The 18,123-nt window shown below is 40.9% G+C and overlaps 1 pseudogene; it reads left to right on the plus strand.

The window, feature by feature from the left end:
* The first annotated feature begins 4,280 nt into the window (after nucleotides 1–4,280).
* LOC126251373 (RNA exonuclease 4-like) overlaps nucleotides 4,281–18,123 on the plus strand; it is a 28,398-nt pseudogene continuing 14,555 nt past the window's right edge.

Consider the following 18,123-nt stretch of genomic DNA (forward strand, 5'->3'; position numbering starts at 1 on the left):
GCGTAGAATTTCTTCTACGTATCGGTGTGCTGTAAGGGTGCCGCAGATGACAACCAAAGCGATCCTGGTATGAAATAAAATGGAATTGCAGACCATCACTCTTGGTTGATCGGCAGTATGGGGGGCGATAGTCGGACTGTTAACCCACTACTGCTCCGAGCGTCTCCAGACACTTCTTCGACCTGAAATCTAATTGACTGGAGTAGAATTGTCGCCAGTGATGGTTGCTGCTTTACAGTGAGCCCCGACAACCAGCGAACATGTGTCTGGAGGCGTCCTGGACAGTGGTGGGCTACCAACCTCACTGTTCCCCACCATATGGCCTGATAATAATAAGTGACGGTCTAGGGTGCGATTTCTCTTCAAAGCAGGACTCCTTTGGCTGGCATCGGCGGCACCCTTACAGTACAACATTAAGTCAACGATATTCTACGCCCATTTTGTTCCCCTTCATGGCAAGCCATCCTGGGCTTACATTTCAGCAAGATAATGCATTCGCATACATGGAGGGGGTTTCTACTACTCGTCTTCGTGCTTTCTAAACCCTACCTTGTCCACCAGAGTCACTGGCTCTGTCCCAAATTGAGAACGCTTAGATCATTGTGGACAGAGACCTGCAACCTGCTAGGGATTTTGGCGATCTAGAGCGCCAGTTGGACAGAATTTGGCATGAAATCCTCAGGAGGACATTAAAAAACACTCTCAAACAACGCCAAGCCGAATAACTGCTTGCGTAAGGGCCAGAGGTGGACCAATATATTATTGACTTGCTCAGTTTGTGAAATTCTCTTCACTGGCCGGAGTGGCACTTCAGTCTGGAACCGCGCGACCGCTACGGTCGCAGGTGTTCGAATCCTGCCTCGGGCATGGATGTGTGTGATGGCCTTAGGTTAGTTAGGTTTAAGTAGTTCTAAGTTCTAGGGGACTGATGACCTCAGAAGTTAAGTCCCATAGTGCTCAGAGCCATTTGAACCATTTTGAATCACTAAGAAATTCCGCGTTCTGGCCTCAGACCGGCCAATCGGGCGAGACGACCGCCAGTCTCCTTCTGCAGTGCCCTCACTGGTAGCTGTATGGGGGAGCATGTGGTCAGCACACCGCTTTCCCGCTCTTTATCGGGTTCCTTTACCTCTGGACCGCTGCTAAGCAGTCTAGTAGCTCCTCAGTTGGCCTAAAGAGACTGAGTGCATCCCGTGCCAGTTCTCTCACCAAGGAAAGGCCCCTGACAGTACCGGGAATCGAAACCGGTTCCCCACATGGTAGTGAGCTAACGCCTCATCTACGGAGACGGATTCCATTACAGTAACGGATCAAATAAACCATCAAAGGGGAGTTCTAGTGGGAGATGAGACTTTTGCGCTGCTTAGCAATATACGGTGATTTTTCCGCATAGCTGTCTGATGAATATAGCAATGGTGATGAATTAAGGATTGCTGCGAGGACGACAAATGGCTGAATGCATGTTTGAATTGTTGTCGAATCCGTTTAGAGTTGTCCGGAAATCTTTAGAAGTTAAAGAGGAGACTGGGTGCCTCATGTCGTGCAGAAGAGGTTCTCTACACACTAGCACTATCAATTCTTCCGACATCATAGCAGACAGTTGTAGAGCAAGACAGGAACCTGTGCCTCAGCCACAAGTCCCTCGCAGCCAGGCGCAAGTAGCCGGGACAGGTGGCGGGCCAGCGTTTCTGCGTACATTGCGACATTAGAAAGCACGCCACAGCGAAACCTACAGAACAGAGTAGTCCGATCGGAATTACTTGATGGTTGACACCTCACGCTCCCCGCCAATGAGAGCGCTCTGCGTCATGGCCAGACATTCGCCGTTGCCTAACTTCCACAACAGTCATTTTACTTCCAGTTACTTGTCTGCTTTCTTTCCTGATGCGTTTGGATTCCGGATTCTGAGTCTAGGCCTATTATTTAGTATTTCATCACACGCCATAGCCCAGGGCTGGTGCAAGGCACGAGCGAAACGTCCGGCCGCAGGGGGCGGCCACTTTCCGAGGGGCGGCAAAGCAAATCTGCCGCTCCCTTCCCCCCCTTTCTAAAACGAAACTCCATAGACAGAACATTGTTTCTAAGGGTTTCCTTGCTAGCTTTGAAGTTCATTTCTGTTTGACAGAAGTTGTGCAGTTTTCGCAGAGTTCGTATTTCCTTTTATTGTTCGTAATGCCATAGAAATAGCTGCTTGAAAATACATTTACCACATCATCGGTCACATACTTATTGTGAGCTTCTTGCTTCTTCTTCATGGGCGCTAGTTTAACCGTAGCCTCGCTGTACCTCGTCACGTGACCTGGTTCCTGGTGCTGCCGCGTCACCAAAAAAATGTTCAAATGTGTGTGAAATCTTATGGGACTTAACTGCTAAGGTTATCAGTCCCCAAGATTACACACTACTTTAACCTAAATTAACACCCATGCCCGAGGGAGGACTCGAACCTCCGCCGGGACCAGCCGCACAGTCCATGACTGCAGCGCCGTAGACCGCTCGGCTAATCCCGGGCGGCGCCGCGTAACCACTTCGCCTTTCCAAGCAATAGGTATTGTTGCGTTCTCTGCAGCGAAAACTACAGAATTCGTTTCGGTAGTTGGTCGAGGGAGCCAAGATTGGTCAGAAGCACTTTCATTGCGTTTCGTAAGAACAGAATAATTAGTGCGTCCGAATTTCTTGTAACTTGGGATGTAATAGGTAAGTGCTTTTCATATGACGTACAATTACTATTACGCATGCACGTTATTCATAAGTTAGAATTTTTCTCCTTCAAGATTGCAGAATAGGAAAATTTATTTTTCTTATGATCTGTTACTTCAAAAACTGTAAAGTCGGCAAATAAGCACGCGAAAATAAATCGAAGAAAAGTGAAGTGTTACGGCGATGAATAATTTGTTACCCCTTATTCCATAATCAGACACGAAAGAAGTGACACATAGAAATTACGACAGATGTCGAGTGTCAGTTCTTTGAAATGAACAACCGCAGTGCAGTGAGTTAATTTATTTCGACTAGCATTAGTACCCGTCGATGCCCGGGTGTGTATTTATTACACTATTATGTTACTCCAACTCCTTATTCTTCCTCTCTCCATTGCCTTCTGCCCCACTCTTTGACCGTTTTACCTGCGTCTGTAGTGAAACTCGGCCTGAAATTCAATTTCACTTGGCTCAATTCTTACGACTTCATCTCCTGAACAGTGTATCCTACAACAACATGATTCTCCGTTTACGTGCAGTGGAACATCAGGAAATTGTCTGCGAAGTGTGTTGCAAATAAAGTCAGTACACTGACCTCAATAGTTTGTTTCACGTAATCGTTCTTTACAGACTGGATCGAAACATGTCCGACGGTAGAAAAAGACTGCCTGGCTGTGAATATAGGAAAAGACGGGCGCTGAAGGAAGATGACGATAAGAAGGAAAAGGATGCACTACAACGATATTTCAAGCCAAAGAGAGAACGACCTAGCAACGGTGAGGGTGGAAAAATAGATCCTGAAAGCACAGAAACTAGTTTAGCTACTGCAGCTACATCTTTATTATCAGGACATGACCAGAATGTTGACGAACACAGCACTGCGACCACCGCATACAGTAGCAATGCTGACGGTGGTCCACCCACAACATGTTCAACAGACTTCGTCTAGACTCAAGACCTGCTTTGTTACGAAAGCTCCGAGATTGAAACATCAGGCAGAATTGAAATTAGGCGATCCGATTCAGAAAATACCGGAGGAACATCAGCCGAGGTGCTCACCACCGGAAAAGGGATTGAAGGCGAGCTTAAACTGCAAGGCACAATTGACTCAGATCCCGGAAGATGGCAGGAAATTATTACCGACTGCATTCGAACGACTTTGGTCATGCGAGGTCCTCCCGAGCGCATTAAGGAAGCTGAAGAATGTCATAAAAACGCGGACCACCGGCGTTTCAGCTCTGTGCACTACAGCTATTCTTTGAAGAATTTAGAAGAAGCAAGGATGCTGTGTTCTGCTTTTGTTGCAAATTTTTTTCGTCAACTACAGTAAAAATTGCAAAGAACGGTATAAGAGACTGGCAGCACCTTGCTTCGTATCTCGAAAGTCACGGGAAGTCTGCCAAGCATTTTAATTCACATAAAAAATGGATCGTGTTTTCCTAGGGACCGAAAAAGTCACGAACTGTCATCGTCCATTATCAAAGGCTTCTGAATACCGAAAGTGAACATTGGAAAAATGTTCTTGAGCGCTTAATAGCAATAATTCATTTCCCAGGTCGGCAATGTCTGCCTTTCAGAGGAATTATGATGGGAGCACCTGCACAGAACAAAGCAAGGTGAGAACAGGGGTCTTCATTATCTTGGAAAAGAAACACAGAATGACCTAATTCATGTTATTGTATCATCTAAAACTCACAACATTCTGTTAATGATGAAATCTGCAAAGTATTACAGTATAATTCTATACTGCACACCAGATATTCCAAAAGCTGAGCAGATGACTGTTGTGGTACGTTTCGTCCAGGAGACAAGATTCGACGGGGTATACGATGTCAGAATTCGGGAGCATTTCCTGGGATTTCTTCCAGTGCCCGATTCTTCAAGCTCCACTTTGACGCAGGTTATACTCAAGTTCTTGGAAGATAAAAAAATCCTATTGTGTAATATCAAAGGGCAAGGATACGACACTCGAGCAAACATGAAAGGAAAGAAGTCTGGTCTCCAGAAAAGAATTTCAGATATGAACAAGAGAGCATTTTAGGTACCATGTAGCAGTCACTCATTGAATCTTGTTGTAAACGATGCCACTATGTCTTCTAAATATGCTGTTTCCGTTTTTTCGACAGTGAAAAGCTTGCATGACTTCTTATCGTCCTCCATTCGACGTTGGGATGTCTTGAAGAAGTATCTGCCTAACCTGTCACTGAAGCCACTGAGCGTTGCTAGGTGAGAAAGTCACATCGATGCACTTACTCCCCTGAGGTTTCAAATTGGAGACGTTTATGATGCACTGGTTCAGATATCAAAAGAATTCGATAGTATGACCGCTCGCGAAGCAACGTCACTTGCGAATCCAAGAATTACACCTTTATCACTTCTCTGGTAACCTGGTACGACGTTCTTCTTCACATCAGTGTAATCAGTAGGACCCTCGAGATCATTGACATAAACGTTTCTTGGGCCGTGGAAATGCTTGAAAAAACGAAAGCATATTTTGGGACCTGCAGAACAGAAGAAAAGATTGTGTCTTTCTAGACGAATTCCAAAGAATTGGCTAGAGAATTAGAGCTAGAAGATCTAATGTTACCACGGATAAGTGTTTCCTGGCGCAAAGTAAGAAGCCAATACACTTTACATATGAAGGAGGGGATAAGACAACAGATGACCCAACAAAACGTTACAAGATTGAATTCTACTATTATCTTTAAGATATAGTAACCACATCTTTGGATGAGAGATTCAATCAACTAAAATCTCATTGTGATTATTTTGATTTTCTCTACGACATCGGCGAGCTGAAGAATGCACCTCTTGACAGCCTGGACACAAAGTGTAGAAACCGCGCAGCGATTTTGCAAGATCATGAGTCAAGCGACATTGATGCACTGGACTTGATGGAAGAATTAAAAGTGCTTTCAACGTTGTTGAAACCTGGAATAGGTCCAAAAGAGGCTCTGAAATTTATAGGAAGACATAATTTTTGCCCTAATGTTAACATTGCTCTGAGAATTCTCCTAACACTCCCAGTGACAGTTGTGAGTAGAGAGAGGAGTTTCTCAAAACTGAAATTGATAAACACATACCTCCGATCAACGATTAGCCAAACTCGTTTGAATGATCTTGCAACAATATTGATTGATCACGAGCTTGCAGAGGACTTAAATTACACAGATCGTGTGAAAGAGTTTGCACAAGCAACAGCCAGGAGAGCACTTGCTCGCGAAAGGCAAATGTCCCGAGTTCGAGTCTCGGTCCGGCAGACAGTTTTAATCTGCCAGGAAGTTTCATATCAGCGCACACTCCGCTGCAGAGTGAAAATCTCATTCTGAAAAGCCAAGGAGGTTCGATTTTTCTAGTATTTTTTAAATTTTTTTACTATGTCCAGTTTCTTGGTTATTTACTGTGTTGTTTCTTATTTTGTTCAACATTAAATAGTTATTGTAAATATATTTTGTTTTCCGTTGAATAAATTATCTTCTCACAACCATTGAAAAATGTTTATTTACGTTAACTGTAAGTTCATGCAGCGCGGGATTAGCCGAGCGGTCACCTGGCACGGAAACTCAGCGTGTTCGGTCAGAGAGCTGATTGGCATCTGTAATAAAAAAAACTGAATGAAAGGGTTAACAACGAACTTAAACGGATGTCATGTGACGTCCGCAACGATCGAAAAAAAAACAACAGCGTTGCAGATATGGAGTGTGTGGCTGGTCCAGGCGGAGGTTCGAGTCCTCGAGTCCCCCTCGGGCATGGGTGTGTGAGATTGTCCTTAGGATAATTTAGGTTAAGTAGTGTGCAAGCTTAGGGACTGATGACCTTAGCAGTTAAGTCCCATAAGATTTCACGCACATTTGAACATTTTTTGTAAATTCACAAGGCTTATTAAAATTAGCTAGATTTCTTCAATCAGATTTGACTCCATTTTTGAGCTGGTGTCCAGCGACTGTTTTGTAAAAGTCTGTAGAGAATGTCACCAGTCAGTCGCAATTTTTGTTTTTATTTTCCAGATTTACATAGATTTCGGGACAGTGTGGCTATTCTTAATGCTTTGAGTTATGTTTACATATGTACCGTCATGCTGAACGTTACTTACAATATGACGGTTTACATGTAATCACATATTCTACATCTACATCTACATGATTACTCTGCAATTCAAATTTAAGTGCTTGGCAGAAGGTTCATCTAACCACAATCATACTACCTCCCTACCATTCCACTCCCGAACAGCGCGCGGGAAAAACAAACACCTAAACCTTTCTGTTCGAGCTCTGATTTTTTTTTTTTTTCATTCCTACCTATGTAGGTTGGGCTCAACAAAATATTTTCGCATTCGGAAGAGAAAGTTGGTGACTGAAATTTCGTAAATAGATCTCGCCGCGACGAAAAACGTCTTTGCTTTAATGACTTTGTAGGGAAGCAGCCTACTCACGCCGTAGTAAATTCACATCAGTCTTTCAATTGTGTGCCAGCCAGTCCGCTGTAACTAGCTGACGTCATAAATGTTGTGCAATACTTTAAAAATCAAGTGAATAACCTGAAACGGTTCTAGCATGTCAGGAGTAATACTAAATTAATATGTGTTGAATATCAGTTCGATAACTTTAACCATTTTCGAAATTTGGACGTTTTTCTGTAAAAATCATTGGCGCAACAGAAAAGACCTAGAGACTTAAAAATTTATATTTAGATTCCTTTTCCATAAGAATTTAATAGAAACAGTACTTTGGATCTCACAAATTAAGATTTTAGTTGAAATTCATAATTTTCTGGTTTTTGTTTTAAAAATTAAGGAAGCAAGATAGATTAAGTAGGCTAATAACTAAGGCTAGGATGTTTATATTTAAGTAGAATGGAGATCCGCTATAACCATGAAGATGTGAGAAGTTTCACTTGAATAACTATAAAACTATAGCGATAGCGTATCTCCAAAGGGCAAGTTCAGAGCTCGTCTACTGCGTGCAGTGTAATTAAATTAATTCTCTCGCCCAAAATATTTAACTTAGTCACGTCAAACTTTTATTATGATTACTTACCTGTGCGTTGAATGCAGATTTAAATTGAGAGTTTCATCGGCCATCAGCAAAAGAAGCTATGATTTATTCGGCAACTTAAGGTGGTGCATTACTAGCCCAGCGGCTAGTCGGGAGAGCCGATTTGATCAGGCGTTCCCTTAGCCGTCCGCACCGCGGCTTTCTATATAAGAACGCTGCGCGAGAGAGTAAGGCCCCAGTTCTCTCCAGACGCTGAATAGCACACCATCTGTGTCGGGAGTCGCGTCGCGTCGGTATCATTGCTATAAACAGCCTCGGATGCCGTATTAAGTTACTCAGGATACGCGTAACCATGAAATCATTTTCGAGTGAGGTGTTAATTCTGGGATGACATTAATTATCGATTTTCAGTTTGCGTATGTCGTATTTTCACGTGCCGCCGCGGGACAAAGATTCTACCATTATTTAGCGTGGCGTTTGATGAGCATTATCATCAAATTATGGCGAGAATTCACTTAAACATTTAATTTGGACAGTTATAGTAGCATCAGCGCACTAGACTCTGAACTTCTCTGTTAGTCAGATTGTGTGGATTCTTTTTTTTTTTCATCTGTGACTTTCAGAAAATAGAGAACTTTTTTTTTAACGATCGTTTTTGATTATGAATCCCAGACAATTTCCTAATTCCTCAGAGCTTTAAGCTGTAGCTCTAAGTGTATTTCTCAGATGAAGTGGACACTAGGAATTCTAATTACAGGCTTCACGTTTTGCTAATCACTTTCTGGTTGCCAATATTGTAGTTAGAGAGCCAGTGTTGAGAAGGGCAAAAGACAGCATAAATAATAGGAACATTTAACAAACAATAATTCCACCCGCCGCCCCACATATGGTTAATCGGCCGGGAAAACAAACAAAACTTAAATAACAAAATAAATTCCTACCAGCCGCCCCACATACGGTTAATCGGCCGGGAAATGCATAATTTCCACATTACATTTAAATAACAACAAATATTCCACCGCCGCCCCACAATTGGTGCATCGGCCGGGAAATGCATCTATTCTACATTTAAATTATTAACTATGAATTCCACCGCCGCCCCACAACTTCCATCCCAACTCGCGTATCACATCTGCCACACTCTCTCCCCTATTACGTGATAATACAAAACGAGCTGCCCTTTTTCGCACCCTTCCGATGTCCTCCGTCAACCCCACCTGGTAAGGATCCCTCACCGCGCAGCAATATTCTAACAGAGGACGAACGAGTGTAGTGTAAGCTGTCTCTTTAGTAGACTTGTTGCATCTTCTAAGTGTCCTGCCAATGTAACGCAACCTTTCGCTCGCCTTCCCCACAATATTATCTTGACCGGATTATATTAGATAAGCTTCACAAGAAATTACGTGATGCCGCATTTTTCAGTGCTACAATTCATCGTTGCAACTGAGTGATAAGTATAACAACATAACGGAATGTAGTGCCACAGCCCAGTGATTAATGTAGAGACTTGGCGTTTAGAAGACTGTAGATCTGAATCACGTTAAATACAGGGACTTTCTTTAAATTTCTAAAACTAATCAGAAGATCTCTATTATTACTTTTATTCAGTTAATTGGTTTAAATGTAACTTTTTCATTTATAATACTTTATCTTGTCAATTTCGTCATCGTATTGACCTTTTTTTGCTATTATTTGTCTTCCTGTAATTCTTCTTTACACTGAAAGTATTAATTAAAAAACGCCTTTAGTCACAAATTATCGTGTTTTATTAAATACACGATGTATTTCGGATGCTATGGGTCCAACGTAAGGTGTAGCTTGTTTTCATAGATGACTTATTTTTTCTTTTGAATGAGGTGAACTGCATAATCTTGTCATGAAAAGGTTCGATGTTAGGTTATGAATTTCGTGAGTCAAACACAGAAAATAAGTGCAACACAGTGCAAAAGACGAAAAGTGTAAATGTACCTCATAATCCAAGAATAGCACTTTTAACTTTGTAGCACTATTACACATTTTTTTCTCCATCCTGTTCATACATGTCACTTCTCTCAAGAGGCACATTTGCATACACATGCTTGTAAAAACCTCACAGATGTTGTCGTACAGAGTATGTATGATCAAAGATGAATTTCTGCCATATATATAATTATTAAACAATTGACCTATCCAGGGAATAACTTTAGACTAGGTCTTTAAAACTACTAAAATAACTGGCTTGCGAAATCTGTTTGTTCATTTAACATAGATTCTGGTTTTTTGATTTTATGGAGGTGTATCTCCAGTTGTTCTAACATATCTCATCGGTTCACAACGCAACAGCAGGTGTTCCCAGTGTGACGGTAGTTTCAGGTAATTAATGATAGTGAGAAATTAAAGTTTTCTGATTAGCTTTCATAGCCGTGAACAAAGGAATCATGATTTTAGTTCTGCTGCAGATTGCTGTATTGCACATCGCGACGTTGCAGCTAGCTTAGGTTAGCTTAGGACAAAAGTATAAATCAATTGCTAGAAAACGTGTCGCCCGTCGCAGTTCACTCATTGGTCACTTAAAATCAGCTTCCGAGCAGCCCATCACCTGTTTCCATTCGCACACCTCGCAGCGGCCGCTTCCAACATTGCTTCGCATTACACATTAACAGTATTTATGAAATGACCCGCCACGTTCGTGTGCCGCCTGTAACCGAGCGGTAGGCGGCAGCCGATTTGGCAACGCTGTAGTGACAAGTGACAGACGTCAACTGTCAAGAAATTTTAATCGGACTATAAGCTGCACTGCGCCGCCCAACCTGCGCCTCCTATATCCCAGTAATCGCCCTGCAGCAAGATGCAATCTGCCAGCAGCGAGGCTGTAGCGTTAACGTACACAGGATTTTGTATTGTAGTGTATCATATGGTACAAATGTAAGCCGTTTCAAAGTGCTAACGTATTGAGGATGTCTCGAAAACATTTCGTTTTAGGTACGATTTGGTATTAGAAATCACACGAGACTTGATATCGCTATTTAAAGGCTTCACTTTTCTGTTGCATTTTGTGTTATGCTTGTATGGTATGAAAGTCTGTCGTTCCCATGATATGGCAGGATGTCGATGAATCAAGAGCATGTCGATTTGGTACAACTTGCCATAGTTAAATGTCAATAATGACATTTTTGGTAGAAATCGTCTATCATTTAATTTGGACAATGCGGTTACTTTGAAGCAGTAGTGTAAACGATAGTGTCACAGACTATAAATAGAAAGTTGGCAGGTTTGCATCATCTGCTTCCAACTTTTTCTAAAGGACTCGGTGACTTTCTTATGAATTCAATAGAAGTTTTATCTGCATTACTAAGTGTCATGTATTTTAAACAATGTACCTGCTGAAATTGTTCTTGCACAGATGGATGGGCGTCACTGCCAGGGATGATAGGGGGGACGCTTCCCCCATTTCCCAATATTTTTTGAAAAGCAAGTTCAATTTTTTGAGTTGAACGAATATATCCAAGTTAAACTAACTGCACATGCTAAAAGGTCTTATGCAGTAAGAATTAATGTACATATTATTTTAAATCGCGAGAAACGGCAGTAATATGCCCAAATTTTTATAAGAAGGCAAAAAACACCGCTGTGGCTGTTAGAAGTTACTTATTAAAAACACGACCAGTTTCACACCAATTTAGGCGCATCCTCAGGTGATGTAAACTGTGTCTACGACATTATTTACAGGGCAGCGTTGAATAACGTCGTTTACACCATTTATATCACGTGAGGATATGCATAAGTTGATGTGAAACCGGTCGTGGTTTTAATTTAAAAGAACATTCTACAGTCAGAGCTGTGTTTCTTGCCTTCTTATAAAAATGAGGATCAATGGTTTACAGGATTTCCCAATTGCCAGTAAATCACGTCCACTTGTATTATTCACAAAAAGGGCATTGCTCAAAGTTTTAACGCGTTGTGTTGGTATGACTGTGGATGATGAAACAAGCTGAATTTAGGGCAATATATTGTACACAAGAAGCATAAACACGCTGTCGATAAATTTAAATTTTAGTGTTATGTAACTTTTTTATACTCGGTAATCGCAAAACAAACTTTAATCCGGGCTGAAATTGGCATGCTTTAGATGTTTTAAATGCCACTGAAATACATGGTGCGTGACATTCAGAACGTTTCAAAAAGTGTTTTACATCTTAAGTTTTTTCAATTTTTATGAAGGCTATTAAAGCCATCGACGAATCCTGAATCTTCTTCGTGATTTTCTCCTGTCTTCTCTGACAATTTGCGACGGTACCTAACGGTTACTGTTGAGTAGTTGCTCTTCTAAACAGCAGTCCATACGAGCAAACGAATTGCGTCTTTACCTGTGGTTTCTCGTACTTTAGGCGCTGATGCTATGTACGGCTTTGTTTAAAAAGAATAGCTCGGTGTAGTCATAGCGTCAAGGCGAGCACGTCTGCTGTCATGCCCCACAGCTAATTCGCTGCAGATAATAACCTGTAGGTGTGATCCCGCAGTCAAATAGTCTATGCACCGACTCAAATTCCGAATTAATAAAATACACAGAAATACCAAACTAGGTTAAATGAATAATTTAATAAGAACGGCTCTATTCTAACGTCTGTAATTGATGTAGATGGCAGAGAATTATACTGAATAATGTACATTCTAGAATGGCCATCGTAAATGAATGGGAAGTGGACTTGTGACATTGAATTAAAATACAGACAGAAAATGCCCTTATCAAATGAGTAAAGTTATGGTGAGAGCGTTACGAGAAGGATAGCAAAATCCCAAACTAAATAGTCATCAAAAACTCGCGGAAACTAATTCCATTCCGTGATCACAATACACGTAAGATTCTCCTGCTCAAAATAGTTCAGAGTTCACGCCTTACGAAGAATAGTTACTCAACTCTGTGTATTTTCAGTTCCGTAAATCAAGCGGCAAAAGTAAGTGTCCTACTCTGGATCATATTGCGACCTCTGGGAATATAAAGACCCTTCAAAAGGTTGAGTATTGTAGCGCCCGCTCACTGCCCTGAAACAATCACCTATGCGACTGAATCGCGCACGATACCCTACACAGGTGTGTCTTCTTCTAGAGCGCGCCACCAGTTGCATATTCCCGTACAGGTCAGACATTATACTTGAAAGTGGCTTGCCCGGTATCGGCAGATAAATACGATATTGCAGTGCCTGTGTTATTCTGCATGCATGTCCACAGGAACTTTGCGTCGTATTCAGAATAACACAGCCACTGCTTTATCATATTTATCTGCCGATATCGCGCAAGCGACTTTCAAGTACAACGTCTGACCTGTATGGGAATATACACAATAGATGTACGAGTACAAGTAGTAGATGGATTGTTAACGACATATGGAAATTTGGGTCTGGCGGCGATTCGTGCACTGTAAGCCCCTCGCGATAAGTGGGTAATTTGGGTTCGAGTCCCCAACCAGGACAAATTTTCATTGTGATCATTCCATTCTACAGCTGATGGTAGTCCTTATTCGCAATTGCAAATTGATTTGATGTGAAAATTTACATGGGTGGTAATGTACAAGGGGAAAGGGGGGAGATGAGGGCGCCAAATGGTAAGTCGCTTTTGTGGAAAAATGTTCTCGAACCGGACCTGGTGCAGGGAGAGAATAAACAGAATAAAAAGACATACAAGACGAACTACATTTGAATAGAATTTAAATACAATGTGCTTTTCGAAATGTCTTTTTAGTGTTGAACCTGGAATACTAGAGGAAACCATTATACATTACATTTAATTAAAGCTACAAGGTGTTCACTAAATTACAGTCTTTACCAATAAATTAGAGTTTTGAAATGGAAAAAGTGGGTTTTGTGGAAACATCCGAAATACGCCAGTTCCATCTAGCGCTTGAGCGCAAACAATTTGTCGGAGAATAAACCCAAACTCTGAAATTTGTAGGATATTTTGTGCTCTCATATTGAATAGGATGGTTACCTACGAAAAGCTGATATTTTCTGAGTTATAAACAAAAAAGCACCAAAAAATGAGACTTTTTTACTGTTTTGCATTTTTCAATGTTGCGTCACTAATTTTGTTGGCAAACCTTATATTCGGATTCAGCGCAAAAAAAAGAAGGAAAAAAAGAGGGTGGAAGAAACAAAAACTACCTGACAGTTTCCCGCTAGGGGCCCTTTTGAATACAAATTGATCGTATTATTCTGGCTAATTCAAACTTTTAAACAGAGGTGCGTGTTCCACATGCAATTCCGTGGAGTTTAAAATACACAAAGACGGAAAAAAATCCGTAGCACTAGCGGCTGGTAATCCCTGGTTAGATTTGCACTTCGCTCATTACATTTTTCATTTTTACCGACGCCATTTAAATATAAAATTCATCATATATATGCTAATTAGCAAATATCTAATAGTTATTTTCGTGAAAAATGCCCGGTTTCTTATTTCTAATTTCATATCACACACAAAAGGCCAGTTTTCGAGCCAAATATAAACTCTTAATTTTGTTAAAGATCGTTAAATTAAAACACAAACATTACGGATTAAATTCCTTTTCATCTTTTCAGAGAAATTTTCATAAAACGTGCACCTTCGTTTAAGATTTTCTCAGGCCTGGAAATTGAGCCAGCGCCACCCGCGTGCGAGACGAGCGTTCTACTACTGTCACACGGCCTGTCGAGGATAATCGACCTCGCTTTAGCATATTAATGACGATCGGAAAACTTCAGAGTTGTTTTTATCGAGAATGTTTGACATTTGCGTCGAACTGCTTTGGCTAATAGATATTTGATTTCTGAATTTCACGTACCATAAATTTAAAAAAAAATAAAAAAAAGTGACTACCATGTGTACCCGCTGTTAGTTGTGGTTGTCCCTCACTTGTTTACTTGTGAATGTGTGAGCTCGTTCAGTATCGCGAGACGTCCCACTGGCCACTCCGCAGTGTGTCTGGAACAGTCAGGCGCGTCAAATTCACGTACCAACCCGACCGATGGGCAATTAACGTCCAATTTCGCGCGTCAGTGGCCTTTATGGACCCAAAAACCCGTTCGCCTCGAAATATAATTACAGGGAGAAAATGAGTACTGGAAAACGTGGGAGGGCCACTTTCTGGAAAAAAAATTGACAGTTACTCTAATTTAATTTGAGAGATTTGATTTCGTTAACAGGTTTTAACTAGGAAAAATGACGCTGACTTTATACAGAGTGTAACACTTTCAGGTAACTTTCATCACACGTAGATGAACAAAATATGCCGTGTGGACGTGGGACAGGAAACGCTTGATTTCCACGTTAAAGGTCATATTTTACTTCTCTTCATAATCACATTAAACAGGGGAAATACACAAGAACCATCACAGTATTAAAAACTTTTCTAAATTAAATATCCCTTGGAGAATCGCTTATTGTTTCGCAGCCTACCACAACACGGGCTTGAAGACTGTACATTCTGTACCGGGGTTCCGTATTACCTTTTGTTTGTGGGGGCATTTGATAGCTCTTGTGTACGAAAACCTGATACAAGATTTATAGAATATTCGTGCCCGTATTGCATAGGATGTGAAACAATACGCATTTCTCCAGCGATAAATTAGCGCATCAATGATTCAATGTGACAGTGGATTGACGCTTGTACTCTAGCTAACGGAGGGCACTTTGAACATTTCAGTTAGGTAAGTGTTTCAAACTGTGCTGATACGTTCTTTTCCTGTATGTGTTCCATGATACATGTGATTATGAAGAGAAGCAGAAAATGAGTTCTAACATGCAAATAAAGCGTTTTTGGCCCCGTTTTCATATAACATTTTTTGTTCCTCAATGTGTGAAAAATGTTTCCTGGTAGTTGGACATGCCCTTTTGTACACCCAGTGTACCGGAATATTCTCACATTTTTGTTTTAAGTGGTGACCTGATACCTGATGATGTTTCACTTGGAGTATTTATTGGTAGCATTTGATTCACTTGCCAAGTATTGAGGATGGAGTGACACAAAAACTATTAGTTTCCTAGCCAGAGCTCCATCACTTGTTTCTTGGAAGTCCAGAGCATTAATCATGATCATCCGCACCTTAGAATCGCTTTTTCTGAGACTCTCTTAATATAATGTCAGACAATTTAGCACACAGTTTCCGCGATGTTGTGCTTTTCATTGTAAAAGAGGGTAAGTGGTGTTTAATAATATTATAAATACTGGATTGAAAAGCATTTACTGCCGGATAACGAAAACACCTTAAGTAGCGGTGCGAGATGAAGTGTGGATACTTAATAAAAGAATTACACTTCAGGATTATTAAAGGGGGCACAGAAAGTAATCTAGACAAATAAAAAGGTAAATATTCGTTTGTTCAAAATCGTGTACCTCCGAGAGCTCTTGACCGATTGTTTTGAAAGTGAATTCTAATACTACAGGCGTGTTTTTGGGTACTTAATTCTTGTTACCAAAAATCTCAAAATGTACCTTCAAATTTATACTCGTTATTCTAATAGAGTGTTTAGACACATATAAACTACATACTTTCGAATACAGCGTTGTTAGCAAACAGGACAGTTGCATTTATGGTTGATTGGTTTATGATTACAATACTATTACAAAATCTGAATTTGCAATAACAATAAACAAGGCTCAAGGTCGGGGGAGATGGACAGAGCGGTGAGAGGAAACGGTCATAGAAAACGGGATGGAGAAAATGGACAGAGAGGGGCGGGGGGCAGCAGGAGGAGATGGAGTGGGTAGGAGAAGAAGATGGACAGAGAGAGGGAGAGGAAGTGATGGACAGAGAGAAGAAGGAGGAGATGGACAAGGAAAGGGAGAGAGGGAGATGGATAGATATGGGGGAGAGAAGGCGATTAGGACGCATATTCATATTTCTTTCTTTTCAATTTAAGTAGACCGAGCAACAGTAAAGCATGGCTGGAAACGGCTAGTATCAAACAATTGGAAATATTTTAACATACATTCATAGCATTGTGTAAATTCCACTGAGCTTGTCTGAAGTATGTGGATTTATAAAAGATCTGAATCGATTTTAATTAAACTGACTCATTAAAGTCATTAACGTCGCTTCTATGCACAACAGATAAACTTCATTAAGACAAGAACTCAATGGTATTTGTTGGTACATGTAATGATCCAATACTCATTGCAGTAATTAATTTTATTTCCTTTTCCAAGCACTAGTTATGTCATTGGAACAGGTTTAAGCTACGAGAGGGGATGAAGTCTAGATCCTCATAGACATTATAAGAGACACTCAAATGAAAAAGTGACAGATGGGAATAAGCAAGTAACTGTTAATTATTTCAAAAGTAATCGACATAACCATATAGTATTCCACTGTAAGACAAAACGGTCAATGTCTTAATGGAAAAATGTTTGCAGTTACCTATGGATGCATTATTGTCCGAAGAAAATCGGTGGCTACGACCCCAAAAATACGAGAATCCCATGTGGAGGGATCAGACTGTATGGGGGATGTGTAATGGCTTCCCAGAGAAATTTCTGCCGCGTACTCGAAACAGTCTTGGCTAAGTGTTACCATTCGCAAGGACGACTGTTCAGATACACGTTCGGCCATCCAGATTTAGGTTTCCATGATTTCCCTAAATTGCTCAAGGCAAATTCCGGGATGGTTCCTTTGAAAATGGCCGGCCGGTGTGGCCGAGCGGTTCTAGGTGCCTCAGTCTGGAACGGTGCGACCGCTACGGTCACAGGTTCAAATCCTGCCTCGGGCATGGCTGTGTGTGATGTCCTTAGGTTAGTTAGGTTCAAGTAGTTCTAAGTTCTAGGGGACTGATGACCTCAGATGTTAAGTCCCATAGTGCTCAGAGCCATTTGATCCTTTGAAAGTGCTCGGCCGATTTCCTTTCCCATACTTGAAACATTCCGAGACTGTGAACGGTAGTTAATCAAGTCGATGTCAACGGGACGTTAAATCTCTTCTTCCATCGGTCCTTCGCTTGAATGGCTGTTCATAATCGCTACTTTACATGCTTGTATATAATGAGTCACATTCCTCACTCAAAACCGTTGCACATTCCAAAGAGTATGATCTAGCAAGCGTTTCGTACAGCTCTCAGACTCTGATGTTATGGAAACCCTATTTAAGAAATACATCAACAAAATGAAATGACAAAAAGGAAACTTAAATGTACGCTATCATAATACTTCTAGACAAAACTGTTTCACATCCTCATTCGCTCCACATGATTAATATCACATTTAGACAATGTGCCACACCCCTTTCTTATGATAAGAGATATTGCTCATATTAAAACATGTGCAAACACAATCTTATGTTATATATTCTCTTAACGCTGAGCTTACCTGCCTTAAATTGAACCTCATTTTTCTTCTCCTTATCATGGGTTAGAAATTTTGTTTTCTTGTGTAAGTGAAATTTTCTCTTACCTCTATAAACGGATATAATAATCTGCCTCCGAAAGGTGTT

The sequence above is a fragment of the Schistocerca nitens genome, chromosome 1 (assembly GCF_023898315.1).
Source record: "Schistocerca nitens isolate TAMUIC-IGC-003100 chromosome 1, iqSchNite1.1, whole genome shotgun sequence".
Classification (NCBI taxonomy): Eukaryota; Metazoa; Arthropoda; class Insecta; order Orthoptera; family Acrididae; genus Schistocerca; species Schistocerca nitens.